The 15,922-nt window shown below is 43.2% G+C and overlaps 1 non-coding gene and 1 pseudogene across 1 annotated transcript; one reads left to right on the forward strand and one right to left on the reverse strand.

Moving 5' to 3' along the window:
* Positions 1 to 15,922, reverse strand: part of LOC102474757 (60S ribosomal protein L12 pseudogene) — an 89,044-nt pseudogene that overhangs the window by 12,527 nt on the left and 60,595 nt on the right.
* On the forward strand, positions 9,268 to 9,369 carry LOC114004538 (U6 spliceosomal RNA). Its single transcript, XR_003546672.1, has one exon. It is a non-coding gene; the product is annotated as a U6 spliceosomal RNA (small nuclear RNA).

Below are 15,922 nucleotides of genomic sequence, written 5' to 3' on the forward strand. Positions count from 1 at the left end.
CACACGCACCCGGTGTGAGTTTTAAGCCACCAGGTCTGGGATGCGAACTGCAGTCGACTACATGGGAGTCCAGAGACATAGCCATTACGCTAACTGCTGGTTCCCCCTAGCATGAGTTTTAAGCCTCCAGGTCTGGGACTCAACCCATGGTCGACTACATGGGAGTCCAGTGATATAACCGTTATGCCAACTATTGGTCCCAGAAAGTAAATTTTCACCAGGGTAGGAAGAAAGTAGAAAACACCAAATGTGTAAAGTTTGAAGGTTTCTCTGGTGAGATAAAAATGGTACCTTAATAAAAAGACTGAGGGCCCAATTGCAATGGCTCAGAGGTAGTGCAATACTCTGGAAGCCATATGGATGACTGGGTTCAGTTCCGGGGTTGACTTCTACATGCCAGGCACATGTGTGTATACCCATGATCCTGGCTGGCTGAGAAAGGTTGCATGTGTTGGGGGGATTGTGGTGTGAATACTGTAAAGTCATACTTGCTTCATCAAACCTAAGTGTACAATCAGCCAGCTTCCCCGTGCTTTTGAGTCTTTGATCTGAAGACTCCCATGTACACATGTATATGCTAAATAAATCTGTCTCAGATGGTGTAATGGTTACTTCACTGGATTCCGACGTAGTTGACTATGGTTCAAGTCTGGGACCCAACTGCTTACAACTCACGCTGGACACATGAGTGTGAGTGCCCAAAGACCCAAGAGGAGAAGAGATTGGGTGTGGTCATCCCCCCAGGGGGTGATTTCTTTTTTTTTTTTTTTTTTGGAGAGGTTTTCACTATAGGGCGCATGCACTCGCCAGACAGACAGAGACATAGAGACAGAAAGCGAGAAATCACCCCCCAGGGGGGATGGTCACGCCGCAATCCCTTCTCCTCCATTCTCCTCTCGGGATCTTGGGCATGCACGCACACGCGCCCGGCGTGAGATTTAAGCCACCGGGTCCGAGACGCGAACCACGGTCGACTACGTGGGAGTCCAGCGACATAGCCATTACGCTAACTGCTGGTTCCCCCAGGGGGTGATTTCTCACTTTCTGTGTCTCTGTGTCTCTAGTGAGGACACATGTCCTATAGCAAATACCTCTCTCTCTCTCAAAAAAAAAAAATCTCTTTTCTTCTTTTTTTAAAACAATTTATTTATTTAATTTTATTTATCATTATTATTCTTTTTAAAAATTTGATACAGTGTATGTGTACTCACGAGAGAGAGAGAGAGAGAGAAAGTAAGCCACATGTAGAGATTATTAAATTTAATTTCCAACATTGACCATACTTGTAAATGGACTCCCTACCAGGGTAGCTAATGGCCTACTCAAAATCTCCACCTGATAGTCCATGGGCATTTCAGTCTTAATCTGTTTCAGACTAAACTCTTGATTTCATCTGTTAAAATATGCTCCCTCTCTGGGACCAGCAGTTAGCGTAATGGCTATGTCGCTGGACTCCCACGTAGTTGACCACGGTTCGTGTCCTGGACCCGGTGTGCGTGCGTGCCCAAGATCCCAAGAGGAGAATGGAGGAGAAGGGATTGTGGCGTGGCCATCCCCCCTGGGGGGTGACTTTTCGCTTTCTGTCTCTCTGTCTCTCTCTGTCTGTCTGGGAAGCGCACGCGCCTGATAGCAAAAACAAAAAACAAAAAACAAAAACAAACAAACAAACAAAAATATGCTCCCTCTCTAGTCTTCCCAGTGCCAAGAAATTGTACCACCATCCAATCGCTTCTTAGGACATGAGTCTTGGAATTGTTGACATGCATCTTTTCCAGCATATCCCGTGAGACCTATGAGCACATTCTGTTACTTCTCCTGTCTCGATTACCACCATTGTCCAACCCACTGTAGTTTTTAGCTGAGACTTTTTCCAGGTGTCTGAATCAGTGTCACAGCCTTTTCCCTCATTGATTGTCTATTGTTGTATTACTAACATGGTGATTGGCAGGTACCCCGCCATTGTGGGTTCATGTGTAGTGGGGAGACAGACAGAAATCAAGTCACTATATTATCATGAGGTATGTGCTAAAATGAAGGTGGGTGGACAGTTGCTCTGGGAAAAGAACCAACTAAGTAACTATGAGCATACTAAGTAGGTGAGAGGGGAAAATCTTTTCTAAACAGAATTAATGGCAAGTACAAAAGCCATAAAAGCACATGGTGTCTTGGGCAGACATTTTTAAATGGGCATGTGTATACTCCTGATAGCTGAAGGTTTTCCAGGGAGTGCAAATACATGGAGAATTTAAAGAATCCATTTCCTAATCTTCAACTTCCATCTTTGCCAGAATTGTTCTTCTAGAGAAGAAGACAATGTCCACAGTAGCCCTTAACTTCCCACTAAAAAGGCACACCTCTCAGGACCAAAAGATGGCATGATGATTATGTCACTGGACTTTCATATAGTCTACCGTAGTTCAAGTCCTGGACCCCGTGGCTTAAAACTCACTCCAGGTGCACATGTGTGCATGCCCAAAATCCCAGAAGGAACTGTGGTATGGCCATCCCTCCTTGGGGGTGATTTTTGCTTTCTGTCTCTCTGTCTTTCTGGGGAAACAGATGTTGCCAAACAAAAAAAAATTTCTGAAAAAAAAAAAAAAAAAAAAAAAGAAGGCACACCTCATCACTTCCAGATCTCAATTTGATACATTATCCTAAGCTAGCATGTAAAACTCCCATGATATTATATAAAAGGATAAATTGAGGGGCCAGCAGGTGGCGTGGTGGTTAAGGTGCTGGACTCTCATATGGCTGAACTTGGTTCATGTCCTAAACTCAGTAGCTTGAAAATCACTCCAGGCACATGTGTGTGCATGCTCAAGAGCCCAAGATGAGAATGGAGGAGAAGGGATTGTGGTGTGGCCATGCCCCTGTGGAGGTCATTTCTCACTTTCCTCTCACTGTCTCTCTTTGTCTCTCTCTAGTGAGTGTACGTGTCCTATTGCGAAAACCTAAAAAGTAAAAATTATAAAAGGATAAATTGAAATGATTAGACTATCATAACAAATAGTACTCTCGGATTTCTCCTTTTTAAGCACATTTTTTGTTAAGAATTTTAGATAGTATTTTTACCTATTTTCAAATGTTTTAAATTCAAAAAAGCAGATGATATTCAAGATAGTAATAGATTCTTTTAAAAATAACAGAACTGGGGGTGGGGAACAGCAGATGGTGGTGTAGTGGTTACGTTCTTGGACTCCCACATGGCAGACTGTGGTTTGAGTCCTGGTCCCAGTGGCTTGAATATAACACCAGGTGTATGTGTGTGTGTACCCAAGATCCTGGGAGGAGAATGGGGGAGAAGGTATGGGGGGGGTGATTTCTCACCTTCTCTCTCACTGTCTCTGTCTCTCTCTGGTGAGCACATGTGCCCTAAGGCAAAGCCTCAAAAAATATAACAAAATTGGTCCACTCCATGGTCAACTGTCTGAAGGAACTGGACCTCACATGGCTGACCATGGTTTGAGTCCCTGCCCTGATTGCTTGAAAACACACTAGACACTTGTGCATGCATACTCAAATCCTGACAGGATGGAGAAGTGGAGGCAAAGGAATTGTACCCCATTAGAGATGCTTTCTCTCTCCTTCTTTCTCTTTACTGAGTGCACACACTCTCTGGCAATTAAGAAAAAGAAAAAGAAAAAAAAAAACACAACTATTTCGTGGGCTGTCAAAAGTTTTAAGATATGCTGGATAAAACCAATGGGTATAAAATTACCATGCTTACTTTCAGATTTAATGGCCTTTATTTAATAATGTTACTAAACTTATTTTAGTCCTATAATGAGGAAGATATTCCAGTTCCTCTTCGTGTTCTTCCTATGAGCCATGTGTGAGAGGTTCTAGTATAGAAATTGAGACTTCGCTAGTAAAGGAGGGACTGGAGTTTGGATCAGGACTCATCTGAACACAAAGTACCTGCTCTTGGCTATGTGAATATGACTTCTGACTGGCCCGTAGGTTCCCTTCTCATCTGTAGAATGTTCTTGCAACTCAGGATCTCCTAGGGTATTTAGCCAAGGAAGTACAAGACCCATATTAGTTGATTTTACCTTTGCTTATGGAGGCTGGTAGCTCCATTTTCTCTAGTCTGTAATCTTGGGAATTGATAGCATTTTGTCTAGAATAAAATGACTCTCAGGTAGTAATATTGATTTTAGTCCTTGAAAATGAGAGTTTGCCCAAATTTTCCCCAAGGGACTCTCTTGCTTTGTGACTCTTTCCTGATTTCAGGCAATGTTTGAAGCATGACTATTCTTTTAGTACATTAAGAAATTTGGAAACCGAAATCTACACTCACAATTTCCTTTTCATTTTGGCAGCTGAATTCAAATGTTATTTTAAGTGCTAGGAGGGAAAGACAAAGAGGCCACTGGAGAACTCTTCTCAGGGGCCCAGAGTTGAATATCATCGGAGTAAGTGATTGTTCTGTTATGAGCTGGCTTCAGGGCTCTTTCTTTACCCCTCCTTGAATTTACAAGGAAATAGAAGGCAAGTAGAGAGTTCTCAAAAGGAAAGGTAAGAACCAATTGGTTTACTTCCCTAACCCAGATAATGGCAAAAAAAAAAAAAAAGCCTGTCGGTAGCTGTTCGTTTTTTTCCTTTTGCCTATCCCTTTTCTTGTCCTGGAGAGGATGAAACACGTTCTATTTGCTTCATAAAGTTTCCTCTAAGCAAAGTGCTACGACTCTGGCTGTGAAAGTGATTGATGTCCTTCCAGACCCCAGAGGCTTTTGAAAACATTCACTGTCATTTCAAAGCAGCAGAAAAGTACAAGAGTGTGTGGGGAATTGTGTGAGGAAAAAAGATGATTTGTTTTTTATCAGAATGGAGGAGAAAGGAAAGGGGAAAAAAATGTAGACGTGAGTTCTGTTCTTCTATAATAAATAGACTGCTTAGGATTTAACGGGGAAGGAACTCTCCCTTGAAAATGAACTGCTTGGCTATTCATTCATTCATCCACTCAGAGAGCAGATACTGAGCCTCTTTTATGATCTGATCTCATGCTGGCTTCCAGATAAGCAAAGATGAATAAAATTGCATGTCCACCCACGTCGTTTACATGGGATAACACATATGTTTAAACAAAAAAAAAAGGACAATGCCTTTGGCATGTGATGTAGAGGAAGTGGGAAGACTAGAGGAAAGAATGACCCCTCTCCAATCTGTTGAAAGGAGAAAGAGTGGGCTTCATAAAAACAGTGATATTAGAGTCTTTTTTTTTTTTTTTGGAAAGGTTTTTGCTATAGGGCGCATGCGCTCACCAGACAGACAGAGAGAGACAGAGAGATAGAAAGCGAGAAATCACCCCCCAGAGGGGATGGCCATGCTGCAATCCCTTCTCCTCCATTCTCCTCTCGGGATCTTGGGAATCCACGCACACGCACCCGGGTCCGGGACGCGAATCACAGTCGACTACATGGAAGTCCAGCGACATAGCCATTATGCTAACTGCTGCTCCCATATTAGAGTCTTCATAGAGGAATTGAACATCAGGGTAGACATCTCAACCTACAGAGGGATGTGCGGGTCTGCAATCTTGCAACATCAACTCTTGGGGCCAGGCTCACATTGTAAATGAGCATAATAACTTCATAAGGTCCTTATGAGCTTTACATGAGGTGGTGTCCGTAAAGTGTCTAATGCTGAGCTGTGCATGAAGTAAGTCATCTATAGAAGTCCGATCTATTGGGCCAGCAGGTGGCAAAGTGGATAAATTGCTGGATTCCCAATTGGATGACCACGGTTCGAATTCTGGATCTGGCAGCTTGAAACTCACACTGGGCACATTATGCGTGCATGCCCAAAGTCCTGAGAGGAGAATGGAGAAGAGGGGATTGTGCCATGGCCATCCCCCCCAAGGGAGGATTTCTCACTTTCTGTCTCTCTCCTTCTCTCCAGCGAGTGCACATGCTCCATAGCAAAAATCTCTCTCTCTCTTTCTCTTTTTTTAAATCTATCATCGTGGTCCTGATATTTATTTACTCTTGTTGACAGCTAAGTAGGAATTTGTCAATTAGAGAGAAAAGGTAGTACAGAGGAGAAACAAAGGAGTGATTTCAGGAACTCCAGGAACCCCAGAGGAACCCGGAGAAAGACTGAGAGGGAAAAACGTCCTGTACGAATAAAAAAGGGCTTGATCTTCTTTGCTTTTGCTTTGCATTTTGTAAGATGGGGATTTAAACGTCTCTGAGTGGATTCGATTTCACAAATGCCTTTGCATTTTGTAAGACGGGGATTTAAATGTCTCTGAGTGGATTCGATTTCACAAATGCCTTTCGTTCTTCTTGCTGAAACGCAGGCATGCTGGATGTCAGCTGAATCAAAGGGTTTCAGACACGTACTGTGGACCAAGGTGGTGACAGTATTGGTGTGTTTCATGTGGTCTGAATGGAAAGAACTTAGAATGGCCTTTGCGTTTCCCCTTTCAATCAACATTCAACCATTGGTTCGCATCCTCGGCTCTGCATTAGAGTCTGCTGGAAGATTCAAATACTACCACTGCTGGGACCAGCAGATGGTGTAATGGTTACATCGCTGGACTCCCATGTAGTTAACCATGGTTTGAGTCCTGAACCTGATGGCTTAAAACTCACGCCAGGCACATTGAGAAGGGATTGTGGCATGGCCACCCCCCATGGGGAGTGATTTCTCACTTTCTGTCTCTCTGTTTCTCTGGCAAGTGCATGTGCCCCATAGCAAAAATCTCTCTCTATAAAAAATAAAACAAATACTACTACTGCTTGTACCACTCTCTTAGAAACTGTTTGAAGGCCCTGGGGTGAAGCCCCAATCTCGTGTTTTCCAGAAGGCCACCAGGTCATTTTAACACACAGCCAATTTGTAGCCACGGTGTTGGGAAGTTCAAGGCTCACCTGTGTGGTCTAGGATGACCCAACTGTGGAGTGACACCATTCCTTCTTGTCAAGATGAGACTGCCTTTGACATAATAGGTTAAGTCCCTTCCTTCCTAGAGATACCTTTAACAGAGAAAAGGATGCTCTGGGAGGAACCAGCAGTTAGCGTGATGGCTATGCCGCTGGACTCCCATGTAGTTGACCGTGGTTTGTGTCCCGGACCCGGTGGCTTAAAACTCAAGCCGGGCGCATGTGCATGCGTGCCCAAGATCCCGAGAGGAGAATGGAGGAGAAGGGATTGCGGCGTGACCGTCCCCCCTGGGGGGTGATTTCTCACTTTCTGTCTCTATGTCTCTCTCTGTCTGTCTGGCGAGCACACGCGCCCTATAGTGAAAACCTCTCCAAAAAAAAAAAAAAAAAAAATGATGCTCTGGGTAAATTCTTCTAGCTCACTTGGATCAATTCTCTACCCTCATTTTCTTTTTCTTTTTCTTTTTCTTTTTTTTTTAAGGTTTTTGCCATAGGGTATGTGCACTTGCTGGAGAGAAAGAGAGATAGACAGAGACAGACAGAGGGAAAGTGAGAAATCACCCTCCAGGGGAAGGCCAAGCCACAATCCCTTCTCCTCCATTCATCTCTCAGGACTTTGGGCACACACACACATGGAATGAGTTTCAGGACACTGGCTCTAGGGCTCGAACTGTGGTTGGGTCTACGGGAGTCCAGTGCCTTAACTGCCATGCCACCTGCCTACCCTCATTTAATCTTCCCCCTCTCACTCATATTTAGCTGTCAGAAGGAATAATTTCTGTGCCTTTCAATTATGCCTTGGAAACTACATGGGGCCCTCTTGTTTGTTCTCAGTCCTTCTTTCTACCAGCTTTGCTTGGCTTTTTTGAGCCTTGTCCATGGAAGCCTGCCCTTAGGGCTGCTCAGAAGGATTCACTTCCTTCTGCTGTTAAACTTGGGCATTTTTTTTTTCTTTTGGGCTATAGGATGTGTACAGTTTGTGTGTGTGTGTGTGTGTGTGTGTGTGTGTGTGTGAGAGAGAGAGAGAGAGAGAGAGAGAGAGAAGGCAATCTCAGGGGGATTGGCTATGCCACAATCCCCTCTCCTCTACTCTCTTGTTTTTTTGGGGAGAGGTTTTTGCTATAGGGCGTGTGTGCTCACCAGACAGACAGAGAGAGACAGAGAGATAGAAAGTGAGAAATCACCCCCCAGGAGGGGGGGAAGGCCATACTACAATCCCTTCTCCTCCATTCTCCTCTCAGGATCTTGGGCACGCACGCACATGCGCCCCGTGTGAGTTTAAGCCACCGGGTCTGGGACTTGAACCATGGTTGACTACATGGGAATCCAGCGACATAGCCATTACGCTAACTGCTAGTCCCAGGATTCATTTTCTTCTGCTGTTAAACTTGGGCTTTTTATTTATTTATTTATTTTTTCCGGCTATAGGATGTGTATGGTTGAGAGAGAGAGAGAGAGAGGAGAGAGAAAGCAACTTCAGGGGAGTTGGCCATGTCACAATCCCTTCTCCTCTACTCTCTTCTCAGAATTTTGGACACATCCACACATGCACCTGCTGTGTTTTTCAAGCCACTGGGTCTGGGACTCTAAGCACACAGTTGGCCATATGGGGTCCAGCTGCCTTCACCTCTGCCACTGGCTGGCCTTCCCTGGACATTTTGAGCAGGATGCCCTGCCTCCATAGCCCTGTCACCGGATAGCCTTCCTATCTGGGGATTAGCCCACATCCCAGTCCCAGATATGATCATTGACTTTCAAAGGGCACGAGTTCTTTAGAAATGCCCAGGGCAAGCCAGCTGTTGGGTTGGTCCAAACAAGTTCCTTTGAGGAGCATCAAATAGTATTGCCGCCCAATAAAAAGTTAAATTGATATGAATTACTTTTTTTTTTTTTTTTTTTTTGCCAACCATGAGATTACTGGCCTTTACAGAGAAAGAAGCTGGACCTTTTGATCCTCGGCTGAGCACCCCGTGGCAATGCTGACTTTTGGACGGAATTCTGGGCAGGTTTGCTCAGATCGTTGGAGTGCAATGCCAGGGAGCTGAAGGTTGCCAGTGGCTTTCCCACCGAATGCCAAACCGGGAACTGTGCCAGGGGCCAATGTGCAAATGGCAAGATGCGCAGAGATCAAGGAGGGGGGGAGATAAAAACAGGAGAGAGAATTCCCCCATTGTTGGATGACAGATAATCTTCAAATCTACTCATGCGTCCATAGAAAGGAAAGGATGTGTTTGCTGCATAGACAGGATCTGACATACTCACTTTTCGTAGTCCAGTAAGATTTCTTAGTTCTTTGACCATATTGGGGGGAGGGACCCTCAAATTGTGTGCTCTGATAACCACAATAATTATAAATTTTCCACCTCTGGTGCTCACTTCAGCAGCCTGCATATACTAAAACTGAAATGATGCAGAGATGAACAGATTAACATAGCCCCTATGCTAGGATGACAAGCCAATTCCTGCAGTGTTCCATATTTTTATAAAATAGAAATGGTCTTTTTTTTTAAATAGGTTTTTACTGTAGGGCGTGTGTGCTCGCCAAACAGACAGAGAGAGACAGAGAGACAGAAAGCGAGAAATCACCCCCCCAGAGAAGACGGCCACACCACAATCCCTTCTCCTCCATTCTCCTCTCGGGATCTTGGGCACGCACGCACACGCGCCTGGCATGAGTTTAAGCCACCGGGTCCGGGACTCGAACCGTGATCGACTACTTGGGAGTCCAGCGACATAGCCATTATGCCAGCTGCTGGTCCCAGGTCTAAATCTTTATCAGCAAGGATTAGTTAAATACATTTAAAAATACCTATCCAAGATATTCCTATACTTTCTACTTAATAATGGCATCCTATAGTAAGTGAAAACAAATGTTTAACATCGTAGTGTATAGGCCTCTTTCTGTAAAATACGTTTTAGTGAAGAATATAAAATAGTTTGGGGAAAACGAAGAGATTTTCCACCTCTGCCCGGTAAAGCACCTAAGTAATCAAATAATTTAAACATATCTGAAATGGAAAAACATGTCAAGCTACACAGCAAGTCTCTGTGCAGAGTTGTTGAGTGTGTAAGTAAGAGAGGTTTCTATCGAAGCAATGCCCTGATTAATTCCACTGAGTCAGAGGTGTTTCTTGGCCCATCCCTCCCTCCAGTGAGTGTTGGCTGGAGTGAAATCTTCTATCCTGGGTGCTGTGTTTGACAAAGTTGTACCTGCGGCCTCTTTCACCCATACTTGTTCAATACTGCAAGCCCGCGAATTGCAGAGGAAAACTACAACACGTTCCCTTGTTTTCAACAGCTCAACCACCCGTACCGTCATTTCAGAACGTGAGCATAAATATCGTTCTGTTGTAGGAAAATGGAGGACACTCCAGTTTTTCTTCTTTGTTTCCTCTTCTTTTTCTTTCTTTTGGAAACGCATACCCTCTGGAAGGCCTGCGATGGTTGCAAAGTGGTTAAATAAACAGCACTCTCGCACCATTGTCAGTAGAATGTCTTGGAGTATTAGCTGTTTATTTCACTGACATATTCTGAAGGGCCTATAGGGGGCTTTTTCAGAAGTCAGGACCTCAATGTAATATACAAGCATTGATTCTGATATTTCCCTTGATAACGGTGCTCGACCATATTGGGGTCGTAAGTCAGTAAGGTTCATTGGCCACTGTAATGCTCGCTGTCACCAGTAATAAGTACAAAGGAGTTACTCTAAAAGCTGGCTTATAAAACTTTAAGGAAACTTGGATTGCTTAAGTGAACTTGCAAGGCCCTGACGGGGCCAAGTGGGCCTTAGTTGTCTACTTATATTAATTTCACAGAGTTTAAAGGGTCAAGAAAGGCGGTGGGTGATGCTTATTAATTTATGAACGACAGACTCTTGTCTGTCTCGCTAGCTCGCTTTGACCATCCTGCCTTTTCTTTTAGAAAATTTAATATAAATGAAACCTTCCCAGACAAGAGTGCCCTAAAGGATTAAGTCTAAAGTTCACAGCTGGACTAAAAGGATCCGAAGACGCGATGGCTTTTTTTTGTTGGCACGATTTCATTTGACGTGCTGGTGGGACAGTGGAATCACATCATGGACATAAAACATGAGAAGATAAAAGCAATTAGAGGCATACCACCGTGGGCCGGGGATTAAGATATTTAAAAAATAAGAGACAGACTTGCTTCTAAAAATTCAGAAGGTTGTGCCTTAAATAAAGGGAAAGTGTGAGTAGATTGAGCCTTACTGCAACAGAAATTCAGTACAGAGACCAGCAGTTGACGTAATGGCTATGTTGCTGGACTCCCATGTAGTCGACCACAGTTCGAGTCCCAGGGTCGGTGGCTTAAACTCACGCTGGGTGTGTGTGTGTGTGTGTGTGTGTGTGTGTGTATGTGTGTGTGTGCCCAAGATCCCAAGAGGAGGATAGAGGAGAAGGGATTGTGGCGTGGCCATCTCCCCGGGGGGTGACTTCTCGCTTTCTGTCTCTCTGTCTTTTTGGAAAGCACATGCGCCCTATAACAAAACAAAACAAAACAAAACAAAACAACTCTCAAAAATAAAGAAAGAAATTCAATATGGCATAATCTCTGATTTGATTAAAGTCATAATCAATGATTTTTTTCTAAAAGTTTTAGAAGTCGTGTCCATGAAATCAACAATTACTTGACATGCCAGAACACATAACTACATGAGTGACAATCAAGACAAAGACAGTCAATGGGAATAAGCCCACAGGTGGTCCAGATGTAAGGATTAGTTAACAAGACTTTAAAAATAACCTGATGTGTAAAGTTGAAGAACATGGAGAAAAGAGCCGAAACTATAGAACATATATCAATGTATCTGACATCTCAATCTACTAAATATTAGGAAACGGGCAATTCTAGGGCTGAGTAATACAATCAGTGTTAAGAATACGAACATAACAATAATTCTGCTTATTGCTGGGAGGCAAGTCAACAGAATAGCTTTTTCTTTCCTTCCTTCCTCTCTGACTTTTTTATTATCTACTGAGAGAGAGAAAGAGAAGAGATAAACACACTTAATGAGATCTCTCACTGCAGTTCCCCCCTTTCCTCAGCCTTCTAGCCAGCGAGGATCATGGGTGTGGATATGCACATGTGTCCAGTGGGTTCCAGTTGATCTGACAACTGAACTCTGTTCTTCCACATAGTTTCTAGCATTGTAGAACATTGTGTTGGGTCATTTAAAAGTCATAATGCATTTTTGCATAAAAAAATACATTATGGGACCAGCAATTAGCGTAATGGCTATGTCGCTGGACTCCCATGTAGTCGACCGTGGTTCAAGTCCTGGACCCAGTGACTTAAACTCACACTGGGCGCGTGTGCATGCGTGCCCAAGATCCCAAGAGGAGAATGTAGGAGAAGGGACTGTGGTGTGGCCATCCCCTCTGGGGGGTGATTTCTCGCTTTCTGTCTCTCTGTCTCTCTCTGTCTGTCTGGCGAGCGCACGCGCCCTATAGCAAAAACCTCTACAACAACAATTAAAAAAAATACATCATGACTTTTCTGGTAACTCAGTATTACCACTAAACCACTGTATCTGGGCCAAGCTTCCTTCTTTTTTAAGGCTTTTAAAAATCCATTCATCTGTTTGGGGACACTTGGGTTGCTTCCACCTCTTAGCTATTATTAACAGCACTGCTATGCACATGGGTGAACACGTATCCGTTAAAGTTTTTGCTTTAATTTCTTTTGGGTACATGCCCCAAATAAGAATTGCTGATTCATATGGTAGTTTTAGCTTTAATTTGGGGAAGAATTGTTGTACTGTTTTCCACAGTGGCTTTACTATTTTACACTCCCAACAGCAATGCAACATTGTTCCAATTTCTTTATCTCCTCTGCAAAACTTATTGTCTGTGTTTTGAGTATACTCATCCTAAAGAGTATGAACTGATACGTCATGGTGATTTTTATTTGCATTTCTCTAATGATCAGTGATGTTGAATATGTTTTCATGTGATTATTGTCCATTTATATAGGTCATTGAGTTTTGTTGTTTTTCGAATTGCAAGAGTACTTTATATATGGAATATACGGAAGTTCCTTATCATATATTTAATTTGCAAATATTTTATCCCATTCTGTAGGCTGCCTTTTCATTTTGTTAATAGTATTTTCTGATGCATGGAAGTTCTTAAATTTTGATATAGTCAAACTAGTTTTTATATTGTTACCTGTACTTTTGGTGTCATATTCAAGAAATCAGTACCAAATTCAATATCACTAAGTTTTCTTCATATACTCCCTTCTAAGAGTTTTATGGTTTTAGCTTTTTCACTCAGGTCTTGGATCATTGAGTTAATTTTTGCGTACAGTGTTAAGTAAGAGTTAAATTTTTATTCTTTTGCATGTGGATGTCCAACTTTACTGTTAGTACTTGTTGACAGTTATTCCCCATTGAGTAGTCTTGACACACGTGTCAAAAATCATTTGACCAGGGCCAGCAGGTGGTCTGTGGTTAAGGGTACTTGACTTCCACATGGCTGACCACGGTTCGAGTCCTGGGCCTGGCAAGTTACTTTCTCTCTCTCTCTCTTTCTCTCTCTTTTCCTCTCTTTCACACACACTCTCTGTCCATCTCTAGTAAAATAAAAATAAATAAATAAATAAATTTAAATAAAATAATTCCTTTAAAAAATCATTTGACCATATTTGCAAGAGTTTATTTCTGGATACTGTTCTATTCCACTGGCCTTTATGTCTGTCCTTATGTTAGTACTGCACTATTTTGGTGACAGAAGCTTTGTAAAAAGTTTCAGAATCAGAAAATGTGAAACCTCTATTGCCATGAGTGGGAGCAATTGCTGGGACTGTGAATTCTAAGCACTTCTGTGATAGCAGAGGTTGAAGAAATGAATAACCTTAGAAACAAATGGAACTTGGTGGTCGCTAACACCAAAAGATGGTGAATCATTAGGTGTGTGTCTTCTGCTTTTGCTGGAACAATGAAGACAAAGATGATCAATGTTAGAAAGATGATGACTTTAGCTTCTATTAAAATTTTTGGATACATGAGAACAAAGGCTTCTGGTCTAGTACATTCCTGGGCTCTGGTCTTCATTTACTATTTAGGTCTGTCTTTATGTGTAAAAATAATGCAAGGGTAGAAACTATCTTCACCCAATTAAGATTCATTCTTGATTATATTGTATCTTTCTTCTTTAATCCTAAAATACACTTTAGACCATATATAACAGAACATAGAATAGTGTTAGAAGTGTGTTTCTATCTCATGCAAGGAAAGCAAGAGGTGGGCAACCCAGTGATGGGTAACTGCACGGGCTTTTTGAAGAACTCTATTTCCAGCTTTCTATTTTGCAACCCCACGACTGTAGTCTTTTTTTTTTTTTTTTTTTGAAGGGAAACAACCTAGATAATGCAATATTCAGGGTCCAGTTAAATAAATGATGACAAGATCTATACGGTGGAGTATCTGGTGCCCACACACCCGCTTCAGCCCAGCCCGGTGCTGCCGTCAGCGAACCGAACTGCAGAGCTGGAAGCCGCGTGGCCAGCTGTGGTTTGGAGCCCTGGCTCGGCCTGAGAACACACCAGGCAGGTGTCTGCACCCAAGATCCTGGCAGGCTGCGGGGCTGCGGGGCTGCGGAAAGGGGGCTGTGCACGACGACGTCATCGGCAGTGCTGTCTGCCTGTCTCTCGTGTTAGCACATGTGGTCTCTGCCACCAATAAAATGAGCTGAAGTGGCATGTTCGGGGCATGTTTGATGGCATGGGAGATGGCCATGCAGTGGCTTGTTGTTTCTTTGAACAGTGGCGTGCAAGTTTACAGAATGACCTCAGTTTTGTGGTCAAATAAACACACAGAAAAGATGAAATACTACATCAAAAGTTAACAGTATTTTTTTTGGAAAGGTTTTTTCATTATAGGGCGTGTGCGCTCGCCAGACAGACAGAGAGAGACATAGAGACAGAAAGCGAGAAATCACCCCCCAGGGGGGATGGTCACGCCGCAATCCCTTCTCCTCCATTCTCCTCTCGGGATCTTGGGCACGCACGCACACGTGCCCGGCGTGAGTTTTAAGCCACCGAGTCCGGGACACGAACTGCGGTCGACTACGTGGGAGTCCAGAGACATAGCCATTACACTAACTGCTGGTTCCCACGACTATAGTCTTCATCCTCCTTTTTCAAGATGAAAACTGGATTTCCACTGATCGCATGGCATCACATCACCATCGAATCACTTCATAGTATGTTACCTCTCAGCAGTAGGAAGAAATAAAATCAAACCCTCCCCTTCTTAGTGACACTTCCTGAAAGTCATGCAACAATTTTACTTACCACTTATTGGCCAGAACTTAGTCACATGACCACACCTCTCTGTAAGGAATGCTGGGAAATGTAGTCTTTTGACTGTGTTGACCCTGGGGAGTTGTATTAGCAAAAAAGTAGGAAATGATGATCGGAAGGAAACTCGAAGTCTTTGCCACACTTTCTAATACTTTTTTTTTTTTTTTTGAGAGGTTTTTTTCGCTATAGGGCGCGTGCGCTCGCCAGATAGACAGAGAGAGACAGAGAGACAGAAAGCAAGAAATCACCCCCCAGGGGGGATGGTCACGCCGCAATCCCTTCTCCTCCATTCTCCTCTCGGGATCTTGGGCACGCACACACACGCGTCTGGCATGAGTTTTAAGCCCCCGGGTCCGGGACGCGAACTGCAGTCGACTACGTGGGAATCCAGCGACATAGCCATTTCGCTAACTGCTGGTTCCCCACACTTTCTAATACTTTTGTCATGGCACTCTGTAAATAGGAACTCTTTTGACTCCATTTTACACTCATACTATTACAAATTGATGCATATTAAATAATAAAAACAACAAACATTGGCTTTCAGTTGCTGTGACAGAGCAGGATACAGTGTAAGTCCTAAAATATGTATAAATAATTTTGGTGAGGTCTCAGCTTCTTTTTTATTTTAATTAAGAATTATTTATTGGTGGGAACCAGCAGTTAGCGTAATGGCTATGTCGCTGGACTCCCACGTAGTCGACCGCGGT

The sequence above is a fragment of the Tupaia chinensis genome, unplaced genomic scaffold (genome assembly GCF_000334495.1).
Source record: "Tupaia chinensis unplaced genomic scaffold, TupChi_1.0 Scaffold138490_1, whole genome shotgun sequence".
NCBI classification, from domain to species: domain Eukaryota; kingdom Metazoa; phylum Chordata; class Mammalia; order Scandentia; family Tupaiidae; genus Tupaia; species Tupaia belangeri.